Source organism: Desmodus rotundus, chromosome 4, assembly GCF_022682495.2.
Source record: "Desmodus rotundus isolate HL8 chromosome 4, HLdesRot8A.1, whole genome shotgun sequence".
Taxonomy (NCBI): domain Eukaryota; kingdom Metazoa; phylum Chordata; class Mammalia; order Chiroptera; family Phyllostomidae; genus Desmodus; species Desmodus rotundus.
This window is the reverse complement of record NC_071390.1, coordinates 137,791,231-137,812,789: the sequence shown is the minus strand read 5'-3', so window position 1 is coordinate 137,812,789 and position 21,559 is coordinate 137,791,231. Positions and strand designations below refer to the sequence as shown.

General features: G+C 42.1%; 1 protein-coding gene and 1 pseudogene across 2 annotated transcripts in view; both read right to left on the bottom strand.

Annotated features, from left to right (window-relative positions):
- Nucleotides 1–7,354, bottom strand: part of PTER (phosphotriesterase related) — a 58,594-nt gene extending 51,240 nt beyond the window's left edge. For both annotated transcript variants that reach the window (XM_045183648.3, XM_045183640.3), the window contains exon 1: nt 7,220–7,354. The gene's annotated coding sequence lies outside the window, so the exon portion shown is untranslated. The remainder of the gene's footprint in view (nt 1–7,219) is intronic.
- A 5,695-nt stretch (nt 7,355–13,049) lies between these two features.
- On the bottom strand, nt 13,050–13,406 carry LOC112319467 (small ribosomal subunit protein eS24 pseudogene; annotated as a pseudogene).
- Between the last annotated feature and the right edge of the window lie 8,153 nt (nt 13,407–21,559).

Below are 21,559 nucleotides of genomic sequence, written 5' to 3'. Positions count from 1 at the left end.
CCAGCACCAGAGTGGCCCAGTTTGATTGTGGGTATCGGAGTGGAAGATTGAAATCCGGAGGAGAGTGAGGGGGGCGCCATTGCTCCCACTCGGCCCCTCCCCCACGTACAGCGTCACAGCGCAGCGACCAGCGTTACCCCGCCCTGGTGAACACCTAAGGCTCCGCCCCTTATAGTAACAGACGCGCCAAGACAAACAAACAAAAAAAATGGCCCAAATGACAGAACACTTCAAAGCTCCTGAAAAAATACAACTAAGCGAAGAAGAGATAGCCAACCTATCGGATGCACAGTTCAAAGCACTGGTTATCAATATGCTCACAGACTTGGTTGAATCTGTTCGAAAAACAGATGAAAAAATGAAGCCTATGCTAAGAGAAACAAAGGAAAATGTACAGGGAACCAATAGTGATGAGAAGGAAACTGGGACTCAAATCAATGGTATGGACCAGAAGGAAGAAAGAAACATCCAACCAGAAAAGAATGAAGAAACAAGAACTTGGAAAAATGAGGAGAGGCTTAGGAACCTCCAGGACACCTTGAAACGTTCCAACATCCGAATTATAGGGGTGCCAGAAGGAGAAGAGGAAGAACAAAAAATTGAAAACTTATTTGAACAAATAATGAACTTCCCCGATCTGGCAAAGGAAATAGACTTCTGGGAAGTCCAGGAAGCTCAGAGAGTCCCAAAGAAGCTGGACCCAAGGAGGAACACAACAAGGCACATCATAATTACATTACCCAAGATTAAACGCAAGGACCTACATCCAAGATTACTGTATCCAGCAAAGCTATCCCTTAGAATGGAAGGGAAGATAAAGTGCTTCTCAGATAAGGTCAAGTTAAAGAAGTTCATCATCACCAAGCCCTTATTATATGAAATGTTAAAGGGAGTTACCTAAGAAAAAGAAGATCAAAAATAGGAACAGTAAAAATGACAGCAAACTCACAGTTATTAACGACCACACATAAAACAAAAATGAGAGCAAACTAGGCAAACAACTAGAACATGAGGGTTGTCAATAAGGGAGTGGGAGGGGGAGAGGGGGGTAAAGGTACAGAGAATAAGTAGCATAGATGATAGGTGGAAAATAGACAGGGGGAGGGTAAAAATAGTGTAGGAAATGTAGAAGCCAAAGAACTTATAAGTATGACCCATGGACATGAACTATGGGGGGGGGATGTGGGAGGGAGGGGGGTGGGCAGGATGGAGTGGGGGGGGAAATGGGACAACTGTAATAGCATCATCAATAAATATATTAAAAAAAAAAAGAATGAAGAACGGTGATGGGTGAAAACAGAGAATTTACTAGCATAGCAGAGACCACAAATGGCAGAAGGCTATTTAGGAATACTGCCAACACTCAGGGTTGCAGACTAACAATGGAGAATCTCTGGCCATGCCCTGAAGAACATAATTCATCACACTAGGGCTTGGAGCAGTCATGTCCAAGCAATTTATCATCATCATATCACTCACGTGAGTGAGAGAGGGGGAGAACTTTGATTGTGAACCTCTAGGGAGAGTGGATTTATAGCTAACATCCTTAAGGCAGCTTGGCTCTGCCCACAGCTGGATGCTCCCTGCTTCACTTCTGTTTAAGTCAGACCAAAAGAGTGAACGCGTTGCTGCCAGGACACTGAGAGCAAAACCTAAGTCTGCTACTCTTAGATCCGAAACCAGATAGCCAGGAAATCTCATTTAAAAATACTCTTTGCAGCTGCTTTAACAAAAATTAGTCAATGGTAACTATGAACGATTCATTTCAAATGCCCTTTGATGACAAAACGATTTCTGAAATGCATCCATTTATAACTACATCTGGGAAGAATTGTCTCTTAACAATGAGCCTGTGAATATTCCTCTCCATACTGAGAACTTGGAAGGATGCTGAAGATGAAATATATACGTGTATATACATACAGTCAAACTTTGGTTCTCAAACAATTTGGTTCGCGACCAAGTTGTTTTGCAAAAAATGTCTCTGTCTCGACTGTCTAACAAAACTTCGAGTCTCGATTCCGTACCCAGTAATCCTTTCATGTCGATACCTGTATGATCAGTCAAGACTCTGTCAGGCAACAAACAAAAAAGATTCAGTTTTCAAACAAACCACTTTTCAAACAGTTTTCTGGAACAAAATAAGTGCGAGAACCGAGGCTCCACTATGTATACACACGCACACTCACATATCTATATATCTATTTCTAGATATCTTTATCTAGAAATATCTAGATTTCTATGTATCTAGAAATAGATATATAGATATATAAATATAGATATACAGATATCTAGAAATAGATATATAGATATATAGACAAGGTTTCTCAAACTAAAACTCAGAGCCTTTAGCATTAGCTGCCCTTACAGAATGTAATTAAACACCTAAATGTCATTTTTGCTACCTTTGATTAAAGTCATGAAGCGGACTTGAACATTACGGAAACAAGTGCACCCGCCAGCTTACCACCAGTAAGAGGAGCATTAGCCATAAGAGCAAGCCTCATACAGCATATTTCCTCTTAGGCTCCCAAGGGGTCTGGTAAACTGGAGAGACCAGAAATCCTTGCAGGCATCTGGTTCAGACCTCACCTGAGTATATGAGTCAGGATAGGCTAGGGTGTGCTGCATTAACAAGCAAATCTCCAAATCTCGGGAACTAAAGACACTGAAAGCTTACTTCTTGCTCACCCTGTTTGTCTAACACAAAATGACAAGGGGACTCTGCTCATTGTCTTCACCCCATGACCCAAACTGTCAGAGTAGCCACAATCCAGAAACTGGTGGTTATTCTGGCAGAGGGGAAGAGTGTCTAACAAATCTCTCACTGGCTCTTAAAGATTCTACCTGCAAGTAACACATATCACTCCTCTTGTATTTTACTGACCAAAGCAAGTCACTTGACCAGGCCTAATTGGGAGGGGACAGAGAAATGGCTCACAGTCATGACTCCCATTCTGAGTGGACAGAGGATTTCTACTCAGACCGATATTGTTTTCATGAAACAGGTAGTCAGAACCACAGAGCCAGTTTGTGCCAGGTGGCCAGATAGGAAGAGGTATTTTATTTTTATTTTTATTTTTATTTTTTAATGAGGGAGGGATATCTATGAATGAGAAGGGGTTTTTGTTTGTTCGTTTGTTTTTAATGAAAGTCTTTAGAAAAACATGGACTACTGACAATACCCTCTAAGGAGCACCTAAAGAAAACAGAGAAAGGAGGCTACATTTGGTGTATGAAAAACATATTCAACAACCATTTCAGGTCCTCTTACTAAGTGAAGTTCATGGGACCAATGAGCAGGACCCAGCTTAATCAGCAATCCTCAGCATTGTTACTATGTGGTTTCTAGGGTACTGAAGGCATTTGGAGAGAAAGGCTCCTCCTATAACAACACTTAAAGCATATGGTAACAAGGATGGGTATTTTCCAAGATCAGTTGCTCCTCCCCTGCTATACAGTTCATTAGTTTGTCTTTAAGCTTAATTTCTAAGAACAACCTCTAAAAGCCTTATATAGGGATTTTCTACCTACTACTACAATCCCAGGGAGTTAGGGGCAAGCCTCAGGCCAAAGGGCCACTAAATACATGGGCATAGGCTTTCCAAGACTTTATATGTTCTATCTGTGTATGTGTTCTGTTGTTCTTTGCTCCTATCTGGGTCAAAATTTAACTATTCACACTTCAAGTTATAATAAATTGCACTTTTTTCAGAAAAATCTTTTCAGTTCAGCCATGCTCCATGTATTTCTTGCCCTTCATGGGGCAGAGAAACTTGTCCAGTGAAACCTGTCTTCCAGTTAAGTCACCCCAGAATACAAATTGTCCTGGTCCCCTACCCTCCTCCCTGGCCATCTTCCCTTGCTGGCTTCTCCTCTATTGACCGCTAAATGTCGGGCTTGTCCAGACTGGTCCAGGGTCCTCTTCCCTTCTCTATTTCTCTCCCTGGGTCCTCTTATACATTTCCAACAACTTCATATATCATGATGTATGACTTTGAAATAATTATCCATAGCCCACATCTCTCCTGGGAGCTCCAGTAGATTATACCCAACAGTCTCCATGACATTTCCCCTCGGACATCTCATGCACCTTGTGGTCGGCAGCCTCTGCAGTAGCCCCGAACAACTCCACCCCTCCTGGAACTCACACCCTCCCACAGCACATCAGGGTGGTCTGTGTGACCAAAGTCCACAGAACTGACTGGATGCCACATCTGGAGATTAGGTTCTAAACAAAACAGTGGCTTCTACCTGGGGTTCTCTTTCTTGGGGGAAGCAGTCCTATGGAGAGGTCCATATAGCAAGGAACTGAAGTCTCTGGCCAGTGGTCAGCTGGTCTGTCAATAGGCATGCGAAAAAGCCAAAAGCAGAGCTTACAACCCCAGTCAAGCCTTGAGATAACTGCAGCTTTGGCTGACAGCTTGACTGTCACCTCATGAGAGACGCTGAGCCAGAAGCATCCAAACACACTGCACCCACATTTCACACCTACAGAAACTGTGAGATAATACATATTTGTTGTTTTAATCTGCTAAATTGCAGGGTAATTGTTTTAATGAAGTAATAGACAAGTAATCTGTGCGCCACAACTTAATATGTACTAAATAGAACTTTCTATCTCTCCTACCCCAGTTCCTAGCCTTCCTCTTCCTAATTGATATCAACATCTACCCAATTTCAGAATCATCCTTGTTTCCTCCTTTTCTTTCACCAGCACATCCAGTTCATCAGCCGGTTCTATGGATCCACAGCCAAACCATTGACTAAATTCACTCACACAGCGAAATGTCTGAAGAGCCCACAGCAGGTGCCGCAGAAACAACGGTACACAAAACACGAAACCCTGTCCCTGGGAGTTGCCATTCTCGTGGGAGGGAGCAAATAACCTACAAACAAAATACATGTTGTGTCCTATGGAAATAAGTAGTATGGAGAGGAAGGCTACAGTGAATAAAAGGATGGGGAATGCCAGGATATCTGAGGAGTGTTAGAATGTTATTTTAAGTAGGGTTATCAGGAAAGCCCCACTGGTAAAGTGACACTTAAAAACTCCACATTCTGTCTCCACTGCCACTACCCTTGCTGAGCTACCATCACCTTTTGTTGGGGCTTCATCGCAGCCATCTTCACGTCACTGCCCTGCCTACCAGCCTTCAGTGGCTTCCCACTGCTATTGGATGAAAATCTAGAAGTTTTACCACCCACCCCCCATTATGGTCCCTGCATGACATGATCCTACCCTGTGTCTCCAACTGCATCTGGAACAAATCACACAAGCTCTACCCACAAAGACCTTCTGGCAATTTCTAGAACATGCCCCTTTCTTTCCTGCCTCCTTTGCCCTGGCAGGTCCCAGTGCAGGAAGAAGCATCACTAAGTCCACCTCATCCTTCTAAATCAGAAGGTCCTGGTGAGGTCTCCTTTTTACCAACCTAACAAGTGTGCTCCCCACCCCACACCTCATTCTTGTCTATCACACCTTCTGTTTGCAATTTGTACCTACTTGGTAATTAACTTCTTCGTTGTTTCTTTCTTTGTTTCCTCAGGCCCCTCTGCCTCCACGCAGAATATAAACCCTCACTTGCCTGGTTCTTGGTTGGAGGCCCAGTGCTACCAGGTACACGATGCACAATCATTGAATGGATCAACAGACGTGTTCTGACCACTTTGTAATTTCAACACCAAACACGACCAGCAGTATCATCAATTGGTAAACACAGAATCTTATTTGCATGAATCTGCAGATGTTTAGATCTAGGAGATATCTAGACATCAATCACCTTTATGTGCTAAGGAAAGATAAATAATTTGTACAAAGTCAGGATCTGGAATGAGCACTAGGTAGGGTTGGGACGTACACACGGGTCCAGAGTCCTTTTAACAAACAACTTCTCTTACTGCCCCACCTACTTGTGAAAAACTAAGTACAGGTGGCTAAGGGGTAAGAGCACAGGTTTTGGAGTTGGAGAGACATAGATTTTTTCCTCTATACTTTCCAGCAGTGTGGCCTCACTTGTTTGTGCCTTCCCTTCCCCCCTAACACGAGACTGTCTCATGGGGCTGAGGGGAGGATAAATTAGAGCACCACACGGAGCTCACAGAGAACCTGGTGATTAGCTTTCACTAACTGTCAGAAAAAATAGGCCTGGGTATCCCTATTATGACTCTAAGGTCAAGGAAGGACAATAAGATGTATTTTGCTATTTTATTCCAAAGATCTACATTACGCATGTCTTAGTAAATTTTATAAGAATAAAGCAACCTCAAGCCTCCACAAATACTAACATAATTTCATAAAGTAGCATGATGTGAATTTTGTGTTCAAATTATCTTTTGTATAATTAAGTTGCTGCCTTGCTGCCTGCAGTCAGCAAGGTGTCTGACCTTTGCAGCAGGGGGGTTTCTTTTGGAAGGGGGTGGTTCTTCCTGGAATTACATCAGGCCTATGGGATAACTGCTGTGCCCCGCTCCTGGCTACGCAACATGAACTGTAACTGGACAAGTAGGTGCCATACGTCTTACGGCTCTTTTCTTACTGACGTTCCTTCTGAATGACGATGAATCCTTTAGGATAGGAGTAAATGCTTGTCAGTTTCCTCCCCTGTAGGGGTGACAGAAGGACAAACGGACTCATGTTTCTACACAAGGCAGACGTTTTTATCTGTAAACATGCTCAGAGGTGTCACTGCGCCTGAGGTGTCCTCCCAAGTATCCTAAAGAAAAGCACCCAAGTGTGTCTGGAATACTTTATGATACAGAACCACGATACCACGGTAAAACACAGCGCGACGCTGAGGCCCAAGGTTTAGAGGTATGATTTCGAAGCTTGTTAAACGAGAAGGAGAATGAAAGAAGAGCCCCTTGCCCCAGCACAGCTGCCCGAGAGCGACCAGAAGCGTTCTGGGGAGCAACTGTGATTGCATGCCATGCAGGGTCCTTGGGCCTGGCTCTGCGCTTCTCGGCCTGGGGTTTCAGCCAGGCTTCGCGGGCAAACCTTAGACTTCGGGGCAAACAGACACCTCCAAGCCAAGGCCAGCCTCCTAAGCCTCCCTCAGCTTCACGACCCCCGGACCTTGGGCTTTGCAGCTTCCCAGGAGCTTTGGGGGAAAGGCAGCAGCACGCCCAGGCGCGGCCTGCTTTAAGTAAGAGTCCTTCCGCAGAGCTAGGCAGCGTCCCCGCAGCGGGGACTCCCGGCACGGGATACCCCCATTCCTACCAGGCCCGCAGTTCCAGTGCCTGTTCTGGCTCCTGGAGCCTTCCCTCCTCGCCAGGAGCGCGGCCTTCTTCACCGGTGGTACCTTCAGAAGGCCCAGCTTCCCGGACCTGGACCCTCTCCCCGATCCCTCCTACTTCCCTCCCCTTTCTAATTGTCTCTCCGCCCCTAAGTGCTGGACTTTCTGCCCAACCACGCCCTCCAGCCCTAGCCCATGCCCTGCGGCCCCAGTCACACCCCAATCTGACCCTAGGCCACGCCCAGAGGGCCACTGCCCCACCTGACAAGCCTCCAGGCCAGGTTCCACGGGCCAGTGGGTGGGTCCTAACCCAGAAGGGAACAGCTAGCTTGCAGCTGCATAATCCTCTAAGTGGCTGCGCTGGGAAGCCACTTCCAAAGCCTGAGTCTGTTGCAGATAGTCCTCAAGTATCCTGGAAGGAGATGTTTCTCATCTCTGTCTAGTTCTGCTGAGTAGAATTGGGATAGATCCCCAAGGGGAAAAGAAGCAGCTACATTTCCCCCAGATCCCAGTTCCCTGTAGAAAAACTTCGAACGTGGAGGTTTTAGTAGCTACGAAAACCCTTTGGGTTTTCTCCAAGGATAACAAATCAGAGGGGCTGCCCTGGCAATTTGATGTCAGGAACGGAATTTGGATCACCATTCTGAATACAGACAGCTTTGGGCTTATCCGCCCATTGTCTCTTGTCTCTGGGTCAGGTGTAAAACAGAGTCTGTAGCAGAGCACTTGAACTGGCCCCAGCACTTCATGCAGCTGAAGTAGGCTTAGCGAATATGGGTGAGTCTGTCTACAAAACGTGGTACTAGGATCTTTGACCACAATACAGGGTAATAGTTTTAAGGGTTACAGTGTATTCAATTTTATCCTGACTCCTGAGAAACAAGTGCATGAGTACTAATATGGGAAGAACTTTCTGTTGTCATTTGAAAGGTTGGTGGACTAATAATGATGATGATAATAATAATAATAATAATAATAATAAATAGATGGTGTTTCCTTAGGCCAACTCTGCCAGGCTGTATTAAAGGCACTTTGTCTGTGGTATCTTGCTGAATCTTTAGAACAACCTGCATGTAGTAGGATCTCTGTTTCCTCCAATTACAGAGAAGAACACAGTCTTAGAGAGAGCTGGTGCTGGTGCAAGGCCAGGGCTGGAGCCCAGGTCAGTTAATGCCACTCCACCACGCTTTTCTTGGTACAGTGGGCACTTTGAGGAGGCTGGGAAATAAATTAATGTATTTAAGTCAGAAAAGGTCATAAAAGAATATAAATATTTTGTGGGGTGTTTGTTTTTTTAAGGTAGGTAAAAATAAGAGAAGTTATTGAGAAGTTGGCTGGTAAGGGCTAGGCAGGGAGAAAATATTGAGGGAGAGCAATCGCCCTAAAGGATGGTGGCTGCTTAAATCCCAGGGACAGGGGAAGGGATAAAACTAGGGCCCAGAGGTGGGAAAGACAAGAAAAAATGTAGAGGTTAAGAACTCCAGAGGGATGGGCACTGAGGAGTCGAATATTACCGGGGGTGGCTGAGGCTCTTACTGAGCTTGTGTAATGAATAGATGGATTGAGGAAGCCTTCTACGGTGATTTCGGTGCTGGCTACCACTTAGATTACAGGCACCGCAGCCACGAAGCCAGATGAATGTGTACCTGACAATGGTTGTTAAGAGAGGCCTAAAAGTCCATTATTTATAATGTGATATGTTTTACTAGTCGTTGCTGCCAGCCATGAAATTATACACAAGATTCGTGTTAAAAAATGACTTCAGTTTTTTTTTTAAATGGAAGTAACTAAATTCTACACTGCCCGCATCACACCCATTGTGCAAGATTTGTGATGGCTTTCTCATTCAGGCTCTTACTTCTGTAGCTTTACTCCTTAAAAACATAGTGCTAAAGAGGAACTAGTCTAGATTTCATTTCTCTTTGACAGAAGTAGCTTCAAAGAAACATCAAATTAATATGCAGGAGTTTTATTTCAGGAACTATTGTGAACATGTGTTTTCAAACAAGGGGAGAGCAATTTATGCAAATATAATGTACAACAGTGAAAAAATTTAGTAGTATATAGCATTTGAGTATATGCTACAATTTCATTTCATGTCATAAGTGACTTAAGCACTACTGTTAGTTAAGCATCAAATGCTATCCTATTTAAAAATAATTTAAAACAATATTATGCCATGGCCAGAGTGGCTCAGTAGGTTGGGCATCATCCCACATACCGAAGGGTCACAGGTTTGATTCCTGGTCAGGGCACATGCCTGGGTTTCAGGTTCAAGTCCCCGGCAGGGCACATGTGAAAGGCAACCAATCAATATTTCTCTGTCACACCAATGTTTCTTTCCCTCTCTTTCTCCTTCTCTCTCTCTCTAAAAACAATAAAAATAAAAATAAATAAAAATAAATATTCTGTAATACTGGCCCCCCAATCTACTAGCCCTGAGGATGGATAGACAAGAACAGATGAAAGGGTTCCTTTATGATGTTCTGCTGTCAGAAATGATAATCTGGCATCAAGCCTTGTGCCCAACTTCATTTTTCAGCCTTTCTCCCTGGAAAAGCTTAACTTGGAGATATTTTTGAACCCTAAAATATCAACGTCTGATGAAATAGCCAAGATAAAAATCACGTTATTAAGGAACCAAAGGTTTCCAAATGAATCTCTCTGTTAAGGGTTCAGTTCAAATGCACTCTCATTTCCAAAGCACCGCTTTTTATTTTCATCCTGTCTTTGAATTCTGACAGCACCCGTACTCAGAAACACTAAATTGGCAGAGAGAAGGAAATCAAAACCAAACTTCCAAAACCCCTCACCGTTTGGGTTAAACTTTGGGAAAGCATCAGGTTTTCATCACCTAGTTAGTTGTTTTAAATGTCTACACAAAAAGAGTCTGTACGAAAAACCTGGAGAGGGCAAAACATGAAGTAATCCAGATAATTTGTCACATGAATGGCAGGAGAAAAGCTTGACGGTGCTATCGTTTCGCTGTCAGGTTTTAATTGTTCATCGGAAGTTAAAATTTCCAGTGTGACAGTTTCCTGCTTTAATTTTCGGTTGCGTCTGATAAAACATTCCCATTATTTCTAGGAAACTGATTAGATACCAATGCCACAAGAGGTCCAGCATGGAGCTTTCAACACACCTTTTTTTCTATTAAATTCCTATTTTCTTATACTGCCCAGAGAGTGCTAGTACCTACTCATTGTATTTTATTACATCACTAAGGGGCAAAGGAAAAATGAAATTAAAACTATTCTAGTTCTTAAAGAGCCATATTGAAACACATAATCCCCCAATTCAAGGAAACCTTTAATGGGGTTATATACTGTTACAGGTGAGTCACTACAAGCTTTTGTAGAAGCCGATTAAAAGTTTATCTTTGAAAGTATTCTGAGTCTACAGCTGCTGTGAAAAACAATATAGCAATTCCTAAAAAAAACTAAACGTAGATTACCAAATGAACCAGCAACACTGCTTCTGAGTACAGATATCCCAAAGAAGTGACTCAGATGGACATGTGTGCGCCCTTCTTCACAGCGGCGTTGTCGACAACAGCCAAAAGGTGGAAACAACCCAAGTGTCCACTCATGGGTGAGTGGGTAAACAAATGTAGTAGAGTCATACAATGTGATATCATTTGGCCGTAAAAAGGAATGAAATTCTGATAACGCTACAACTTAAATGAACCTTAAAGACACTATGCTAAGTGAAATAAGCCAGACACAAAAGGACAAATATTATATTTTTTCGCCTAGGTGAGGTGCCTAGACTAGTCCAATTCATCGATACAGAACACAGAGTAGTGGTTACCGGGGGCTGGAGGTGGGGTGGGGAGTTCGTGTTTAAAGGGCACTGAGTTTTAATTTGGAAAGATGAAAAAATTGCAGAGGTGGGTGGTGGTGGCACTTGCCCAACAATATGAGAGTCCTCAGTGCCACCAAACTGTACACTTAAAAATGGTTAAAATGGTAAATTTTAGGTTATGCATATTTTATCACAGTAAAAATATTTTGATTTTAGATAGCCATTTGTAAATAACTTGTAAAGTTATTTATCTCACTAGATTTGCTGGTATAAATAATAGGTCATCTTTCTTAAACTGTATTATTATTAATTTTTTAATTTAAATTGTATCAGTATTAATTTTAAAGACTTTAAAATTAAATTGCCTTTTTTTTTCATGAGCAAGCCATTTCTTTTGGTATTTGTGACAGAATCAAAGATATTTGGTGGCTAGATGCTCAGTAAGCCCATTTCCTCTTCCCCCCGGGCACATAGCTACACGACAGTTCCCAGCCTTCCTTGCAGTTAGGTGAGGTCCTGTGAGTGCTAGCCGATGGCATGTGGTAGAAATGACATGTATCTTCCAGAACTGACCCATTAAAAGCCTGCCACCCATCCACCATCTTCACTCTTTCTCCTTTCCTGGGTGTGATGGAGAAAATTCCTAGAACGTGGAGAATAGAGTCACGAGAGAGAAGGGGCTGTACCTGAACGGCCGTGTAGGGCAGAGCCCTCCTGCCGGTCCTGACTATGAGAAAATGGGAGTGAACATTTACTTTTAGTATCTTAAGTGACTGAGATGTGGGGATTCTTTGTTCTAGCAGATAGCTTACCCTGATTAATATAGTACTATCCTGGTGAGAAAATTGGGCGGCTCCATCTACAAACTGAAAACCACCCTCCTCTAGCCAGTCACTGACAATCAACATTAAATGGCTTCCATGATGGCTTCCAGATCCTTGAGAGAATTATTGACATGTTAGAGGCATCTATTAGCACATAATAATGTGATTATTGATCTCTAATAAAAACCAGTGTTGAGAGCAAAGTTAAACAGAATAAAATTAAATCCAAAAAAGTCAGCAGGGAAGCTATTCATTAACTGTAAGCCCAAGCATGTGTGTCTGTGCAGAATACCAAGTGGTAGTTTTGTCCGTGTTGAAAAACAAAACAATGTGGACTGGAAGTAAACATTAAAAGGATGATCTTGAATTTAAAATTCAAGTAATTTAATTATTTTTTCTTTAAGTAATATGGATAATTTATTTGTTTTCATTTCAGGATCTTTTAAAATTGTGTGTGTGAAGGGGAGAGATTTGCTGTGGAATTAGTTTAAATTCCTATTCAGAAACCTTGTTTAAAATATCTTTTAAAGTTCTTGTAACAATGGAAAATTATAACAGTGAGAAATTGTAACCCACCCTGCCATTCTTTTGACACTGTTTCTGTAAGTGCTGACTCTGACTAATATGTAGCTTATAGGTGAACAGCATGTTTGTATAAGAATCCTAGGCACTAACTTCAAAAGATAAAGACTCTGAACTACAGGCAGCCCAGCTCTGGGAGATTTGCTAACCTTCATCTATGGAGGTAGGATGAGCTGAAGCCAGGATGATTAAACCAGGATGACACATGCCAGGCCATCTCTTGCCGTATCAGAATAAACTGTGCTCGTGTGCATGTAGAGAACTTTTCAACCCTCTCCCTTGATCTCTTTCTGCTGTTTCCCTCTCCCTCCTTATTAAAACCTCTGCCTCCACTGATATGTGGACATGGGCTTTGAGACAAGAGTCCCCCATCTTCCACGTGGCCAGCACCTGAAAATACTCTCCATTACTTCGGCACCTACCTCTTGAGTATTGGATTTCGTAGCTGCAGGCAGCCAGACCTGCTTTTGGTTACAGTACATTCTCAGTTTATTAACCCTCCCTTGAAAACCTCTGCACAACCACCTCAGATGAAGTCACTGAAGAATCTTTCCTCCTCCTTTTCACTAGTGCTGACATTGGCCTGTGCAGCCCCCGACTTTCTTCATTCTGTCCTTGCATTTCTTTCTGGGTTTTGTTTTTGGGAGTTTTTTTTGAGGTTCCTCTCCTCATATAGGCTATGTCTTGCAAGTCTACGTCTGGGCTCATTTTTCGTTGCATAATCCAGGGAATCACAAACCGTACCAAAGCCAGCTTCCTTGCTGCCACCAAAATGGGTTCTGAATCCAAACACAAAGATGACATCAGGTGCCGTCTCACACATGTTGGCTAGTTTTTCCCGAATATCTGTCTTGGGTACTGCTGCCTCCCCAGGACAAAGGATGTCAATGACCATTTGTTTCCTCTGAAGTAGTCTGCTGGTCTTGAACTTCCTGGTCCAGACAGTCACTGTGTCATTCATGATGACAGCCCATCTGAAACATTTGGTCCTATGTAAGGAATACATCCTTTGAAACTGTAGTCTCTAAAGAGTTCACCTGTGTGAATTGTTGGCAAAATTGTGTCACTTACTTAGTGGATATTGCTAAGAGAAGTAACAATATACTAAAATATATAAATGTTGGGTCAAAGCTAAAATAACCAAAGAGTGGAGTTTGCTTCATTCTTCTAGCTAAAATGGGGCAGCAGGGGCGGGGGGGGCGGGGGGGTAGGGGCCAGGGCCTTCTATTGTAACGAATCTCCTGACAGGAGCAGCCGCATTCTCAGTGAATGCAGGGAATTCAGACAGTACTGACCAGAAGTAGCTCCAACAATAAAAATAAAATTTAAAAAAATCTGAGAAAGAAGAAGAGGAGGAAGAAGTGGAGGAAGAAGAGGGGAAGCAAAGGGGAAAGAAGAGCCCCTGAGTCTAATGGACTTGATGACAGTTCCTGGCTCCTCTACTCTGTTGCTGTGGGGCTGCTTAGTTTCCCCTGAGCCACAGGGTCCTCGTAGAAAATGGCAATACTATGATCACTCTCGGGCAGCTTGCCGGTGTGCTTCGCATCCATTCTCCTCTTCTTTCACACTAATAATTTAGCTGGGTTGGTGGTCACCCAGGTAAAGATTATACTTTGCAGCCTCTCTTGCAGCTAGGTATGGCCATGTGACTTAGCAGGTTTGATACATGTCCCATCCTTCTGGGAGATGGTGAAAATTAAAGAGACCTCTTTGGAGTTTACATGTTGAGGATGGCAGAGACCCTGTACTTTTGTATGGTTTGTATGGGGATTAAGCATTATGCTATGTAAAAGTGTTTTATCTGGAGTCTTCAGAGCAATACTGGGAGGTTGGCCAGACAGAAGGGGTAATTAGAATTTAAGTATAGGGAATTCAGAAACAGCAAATAGAATGAGGCAAATAGTGTGCTTTTAGACAAGAGGGTAGGTAGGCCTCAGGGTGCAGCACTCTAAGAGATCACCCATATGAGGGGCATCAGACAGAAAAGCCCAGGAGTCAGGGGGTCAGGAGTAGGGACTTGACACCCAGGCCGGGGCAGCAAAATCAAGGTTGAGAGTTTTAGGGAGGAGTGTAGGAGTAAGGGTTTGGGAATATCGGCCTATATTGTGGCACTGGCAATAATGCTAATAGTAGTGACAAAAGTAACCATCATTTGGTGATGGTCTGTGTGCCTGTCTCTATTCTGATAGCCCCTTGTAAACACTGTTAAGATTTTTATCCTTATATCATCCCCATTTTACAGATGTGGAAACTGAGACTCAGAGATGTGAAGTCTTTTGCTCAAGGTCTCATAGCTGAGATTCAAATCTAGGACGAGCTGACTCCAAAACCCAAAGGCTAGGAACTAACTACCCACCAATTCAAGTACTTAGCATAGTACATAGCAAAAGGATCAAAAACTGTTTGCTGTTACTGTCTAGATAAGGGAACAAGTGTCTGGCACAGATCAGCAGGAGCAAGATTACAGCTAAACTGCCTGTGAGGCCAGGCTTCCTGTGTGCTGTGTGTGCATGTGCATATGTGTGTGTGGTGGGGAGTGGGCACTGGGGAGGCATAAGGACAGTGAGGAAGGAAAGCTGACTCGCATTAGAGAGCAAAGAAGTGAGGAGTCAGGGAGCAGTGGTTCCTAATTCCACACATTCTTCTTTTTTCTTCAGTTGTTGGAAGGAGGAACTGGATGCTTTGAGAAAAGGGAAGCTGAAAAGACAAGCTAACCCTTTCCTTGATTGTCACAGAATCAGAGACCTTTAGAACCAAAAGATCTGAAAAACAATCTAGTATCTAACCCTCACCTCTTGGAAGGAGGTAAAGGACAGTCGCAGGGATTTTTTTAAAAGCACCCACTGCTGAGAAATAAGCCAACTCAAAAGGGCTTTTAACTCAAAGCATCTGAAGTCCCAGAGAAAGGTTCGAACTGTACAGAAGCAGAGTGAGTCAGAAAGCACTCCACCGTCATGGAGCATGTGCGAGGTTGAGGACAGAGTATGTCCCTAATAGTAAACGGTGCGATAGGAAAACTTCTGTTAGGCGTTGGCATTCTTTGTCTTAAGTTTTCTCAAAATAGTTTATATCATTATTCAGATATTTAGCTGATAATAAGTTGTAGGATGGTGGGGCCATTTTAATAAAGAACTATCTTTTCTAACAAAAGGAGCATAAATGTGTAATGTTTCAATAGACAGTTTTATTTGAGCATCAGGCACATGGTGTTTTAATTGACGCAGAAGATTGTATTTAATGAATATCATGAAAGATATAAAGCCTAGTAATAAAATAAACATCTGTGAACCCGCAAGCCAACATTACTAATATCACAGATGCCCATTGCACACTCTTTTCTAGTTTCATTTCCTCTCTACTTACCCAGCCCTCCCTGCCCCACACAGGGCAGACGCTCTCCTGAATTTTATGTTAGTTATTTTCTTACTAATCTTAGACACACCCCATATACTGGATGTTGTATTCCAGAAGAGGCAATGGTGTTAAATAACTTGTTTCATTATTTTGATTGGAGCAGTATTTTGACATCAGTGGCCTGAAAGGTAACACTGGTTGCGTCTTATTTTGCAGCCAGTTTTGGCGCATTTCTCTGTGCCTCTGGTCGTGTCTCTGGAAACGATGTTCCAGTGATGACACTGGCAAAGCTTCTGAGATGGAGATGCCGGTGGTTAACATGCACCCTCCCTGAGACAGGCGTTTATGCTCTGCTCTGTTTCTAGGAAGCCATGTGCCTTTGAGAATGTGCCCTAGCGTTCCTCTGTCTGATCCACAGATTGGATAGAGGTCCCTCTGCCTTGGTTGGAAGTCCTTTCTCGACGATAAATTGCACAAAAATGCAGCCTGATTCTTCATTGCTCACACCTGCCCTTGTAGATGCACCTGCCCTGAGCCATCCCCATGGTTCTGCCCTGATTCACGGTTTGAGGATGGCTTTCGAACCAATGGGGGAAAAAAAGAAAGGCAAAGAGGAAAAAAGGTAGAAAAGATGGAACTTGAGATTAATCAGGGGCCTATTTAAAAGAAAAGCTACTCATCATTGATATAGAAAACAACAGAAGCTTTCAAACTTCTGGCAAATACAATACTTTAAAATAAATCACGTAGGAACAAGATATCACTTAGACCTCGGAAAGATGGGATTCTTGCTTTCCTTCTGGCATGGGTGAAGTCATAGAAATGTTTACTTAGGAAAAACTTTGTGCTTGCCTTCTTTCCTCTCTTAAGCAACAGGACATCCTGGCTTATCAGCATCAAACATATTTCTGTCAGCATCCAAAGAACACGGAGGAAGTGTTAAAGGAGAGTGGTTATGTCAGCCTACACTGTTAACCTAAGCCTAGACACCAAGAGCTGCACTCTATTGGAAATTTTTTTTTTAAATGTTGCAGTCTGTCATGCTAATTAACAGTTGATAGGGTACAAATATCTTAGCATATCATGTAACAGGCAGATTGCGCCTTTTGACAGGCTGTGGAAACTCCACATGAAAATAGTTCTTAGAATGTGTGTATTAAGGTAGAAGACCTGATTTTAGTTGGGAAGAAGAAAAAAATCTCTTGCTACGGCAAGACACATTTCATCTGCAGTGGGAAAAGGACACAGTTCAGAGTCCACACAGGCATCCTGTCTCCGCCGGTACCACTTCCTTCCCAACAGGCAATGTACAAAAGTCGCTTTTAAGAGGGAAGCCCTAATTATTTAAAATATTTGAGAACTTTGATTTCCAGTTAGAATGGTGACTGCCTGTTAGTTCCGAGTCTTGACTAAAATCTCACTTTACAGTAGAAATTAATATCCCACGCAAAACTATTATGGTGAATTTCCTAGGAAGTGAAACTTAAACCCTCGTCATAAGAATACATTCAAAATGCAGAAGTTAAAGTTTGTGTTGTTTTGAGTATTCGAATAATGTTTCCTTAGAAGTTGTTTTGTAATAATGTTGATGCGGAAAAAAACACACAACATTTCTGGCTGGGCCACTGTCTGCGTGGAGTTGGCGCTTTCTCCCGTGTCTGGTGTGGGTTTTCTCAAGGGGCTCCGGTTTCCTTCCTCATCCCAAAGGTGTGCGTGTGAGGGTCACCAAGGCGACGGTGTTGCCCCAGTCCGAGTGTGTGTGTGGGGGGGGGGGTGCGTGCCCGCCAACGGCAGGACCGCCAGTCTAGGGTCCGTCCTGCCTCTTTCCCTAAGCTGTCGGGCCGGGCTCTAGCCACCCATGACCCTGGGTTGAAATAAGTGGATTAGAATATCATTCTTACTTTTTCGAATTAATCTTTAAATGTATGGATAGTTCACATTTATTTCAATGGTTTAGTATTTAAAGTGTTTTGGGTTCTTTATTTAGAACTTTGGTGCTGTTCTCGTGACCAGAAATAGGCCCTACAAGTTTAACTCTTGTTTTTATCAATTAGCCTAAGTTAAATTGGTTTCATTATATGTCGTTTCATTTAAGTAGCAGTTTCCAAGAACCTATGTTAAGTAAGGACTTACTGTAATAGTTTTAAAATAATGAAATGAACCCATTTTTCATAGAAATGAGAAGTTCAAATGTGATTGATGTTAAACTTCAGAGCATTGGAGAGTCACAGTATACTGAATATTAGGCATTAATACTGTATTCCTGAAAGTCCCCACTATTTTGCACACTGTAATTTACGCGTCTATATTTGACTGCAGAAAGAATTACATTCAAAGGACTTAGAAGCAGGGAGGGCTGTAACAGTTGGCTGCCTCTGGAAATGGGAAATAGTGAGTTTTTTCCCCAGTAAGGGTAGTCTTAGGCAAAGATTGCCACGATCAAAGACTGCCCACAACACCTCCCACCACTTTCCCTGTTCACTTCCACGTTAGTCCGTTCGGGGGTGGCACCCATGCTCTCTGCCCCCTTGTGCCCTCTGTTTGGGCTCTGAGGTCTGTAGAGTTCCCACTGGACAGTGCCGCACTGACATGACCTGCCCGTCCTACCCCCCCCCAGCACCCCCCAGCACCCCCACTGTCTTTCAGTCGCACCAAAGTGTAAATCCCTTTGTCCTGCAGGGTTCTCTTCTCTGAAGCTCGTTATTTTGACAGAAAAGAAGTTCACGCTCAAGTGTTTACGTATGGTAATGGGCTCATGAGTTAGCCATCCAGTTAGGACATTTGCATACTATTAAGGGTCTTCTGGGAAAGATGCATTTTCTGATTTGAGAAAAAATCAGTCTAATAAGGTACATTATAAAAAAAGAAAGAAAAGTGTCCCACGGTCACCCACATTTGGAAGATGCTGCCTGTTTATGTCCTTTATTGGAGATTTAGAACACTTTGTAGTTTTCTCAAGCATGGTAAGTTCTACCGTGAAGGCAACTGTTTGTTTAAACCTGAGATTTTCTAAAATTTATGAATATTAATGAACATTATCTGTGTGTATGCTTTTTTTCTTAATATAACATCTATTAATGCTCCATGGCGAGCACACTTAAAAATATATTTCTCTAATCCAAAGTAGTGACTTGTCTGATGGTGTGAATTTTAGACGCCATGGCGGCACCTTCGGTAAGCATGTGGGAGTTAGAGAGTCTTTCGACACTTCTGAAGTCACACTGTGTGACTAGCTGTCTTCTCAATCTATGAGTAGTTGATTTTTTATCCAGTTTACTGTAATAGATGATCAATTCTAGTTTTATGAATAGCCAACACAAGGAAATGAACTAAGTGTTCACAGATGAATGAATGCATTAAAAACTTATGTATGTATGTAAATTATATGGAAATCTTGCCATTTGCAACAACATGGATGGACCTTGAGGGCGTTATTCTAAATAAAACAAGAAAGGTAAATACTGTGTAATCTCACATATGTGGAATCTAAAACCAAAGCGAAACAAAAGCCCATAAAACCCAAGCTCACACATGCAGAGGACAGACTGACGGCTGTCAGAGGTGGGGAGAGGAGGTGGGCAAAGTGGGTGAAAGGGGTCAGAGGGTACACAAATTTAGATATAAAATAAATAAGCCATGGGGATATAGTGTACAGAATATTTACCATAGGAAATAATGTGCTGTATTATATATTTGAAGATTGCTAAGAAAGTACATATTAACAGGTCTCACTGCAAGAAAAAATATTTTGTAACTATGTAGTGATGGATGTTAATGAGGCTTATTGTGGCTATTATTTTTCAATATGTACAAATATTGAATCAATATGTTACATAATTAATATAAGATTATATGTCAATTAGACCTCAATAAAAAAGAAAATAATAGCTTTTACATTGTTGCTACTCTCTACCTCCTCATACATTTGCTAAAATTAAGCTTATAATTGCTCCTATTTTTTTTTTTTTTTTGCTTTTCTTTTCCAAAAAGAAGTCCTATGTTTCCCAATGCAATATACAAGCTCATTTCCTTTATATATTTTCTCAAGGAGGTTACTGGATGACTATGTCAATCATCTTGGGGCTTGTTAAAAGGGAAGATTCCTGGACTCCTCCACACTCCTTATCTGAGTAATTCTCAGAGTGTGACCTCCAAAATCAAATGTGCAGGAAATTCTCATGCATACTGAAGTTTCAAATACTTAATTTTTTTAAAACATACTTTTCTCACTCGTTTTTTTATGTTGCAAATGGGAAAAGAAAACTTTGCAACCCACAAAGAGCTTATTTTCTAGATGACAGAGAATGAAACAAGTACAGTATTCCCCCTTATCATGGGGGATACACACTCCACGATCCCCAGTGGATGCCTGAAACCACAGATAGTACCAAACCCTATACATATATACCGTGCTTTTTTCCTATGCATACATACCTAAGTTTAATTTATAAATTAGTCACAGTAAGACATTAACAATAAATAATAATAGAATAATTATGACAACATACTGTAATTAAAGTTATGTGAGTGTGACCCCTCTCTCCCTCCCTCCCTCTCTCTCTCTCTCTGTGTGTCTCTCTCTCTCTCTCACACACACACACACACACACACACAGAATGGAGATAGCTACTAAGTGACTAATGGACAAGGGAATATCTACAGGGTGCAGACAGGGGATGAAGGGATGATTCAAGTCCTGGCTGAGTCAGAGCGAGATGCCTCTAGATTTCATCACGCTCCTCAGAATGTTGGGCTATTTAAAACTTAGGAATTGTTTATTTCTGGAATTTTGCATTTAATATTTTTGGACTGTGGTTGACCGTGGTATAACTGAAACCAGGAAAAGGGAAAGCACGGATAAGTGGGGACTACTGTAGTTAAGAGTATAAATATCCATTACACAACCAAGTCCTCGCATTTTTCATAAAAATCAGGATGTCTGAAGACAGACATTCTCTTTAACAACAAATACTGAAGATGTATGCATTTTTATAGCCAAGTCTTCTTCTTATGTTTTTTTTTAAAAAAATAATGAAACAGTGTTATACAGCAGTGGAAAAGAATAAAATATAGCTACACACATCAAATTGGATGCATCTCATAAAATAACATTGAGTGAAAGCATCGAGTTGCAAAAGAATTCAGACAGTGATTTTGTTTAGATCAACTCAAAACATTCAAAACTAAACTACAGACTGAAGATAGCGACATAGGCAGCAAACTAAAGGGAAAGCACGGGAACGATAACCTACGATTTAGGGCAGAGGCGCCCTGCAGGAGGAAGCGGGATGACGTCACAGAGTGCTACACAGGAGACCTCCCAGGTGCCACAGCCACTCTGTTTCTTATCCTGGGTGGTGGGCACACAGCTGTCAGTTTCATTGTAATCCACCATACCTTATACATGGTATAACTATTCTTTTGTATCTGTTCAATTTACAATAAATGAAAACTAAGAATAAGTGGAGAACATACGTATCTTGATGTATAGTCAGTGAGTTTTTCTCTGGTATTGTAAGTGTTGCCCCACTCTTTCTCTATTTCTTTACAGATTTGCATGTGTGAGTAAATAGATGTTTTATGAGGAACATGAAACAGAACCTTGTACTTTGGTAGTTCTTCATATAAAAACAACACAGCATCAACAACACAAGGTAAGAGAACATCAACAAATATGTAACAGGTAGCTTTGCTAAAGTAAACCAGAACTGTGTAAACACAGACTGTGAGCTGTACATCTCTGCAAACAGAGAAGTGTGA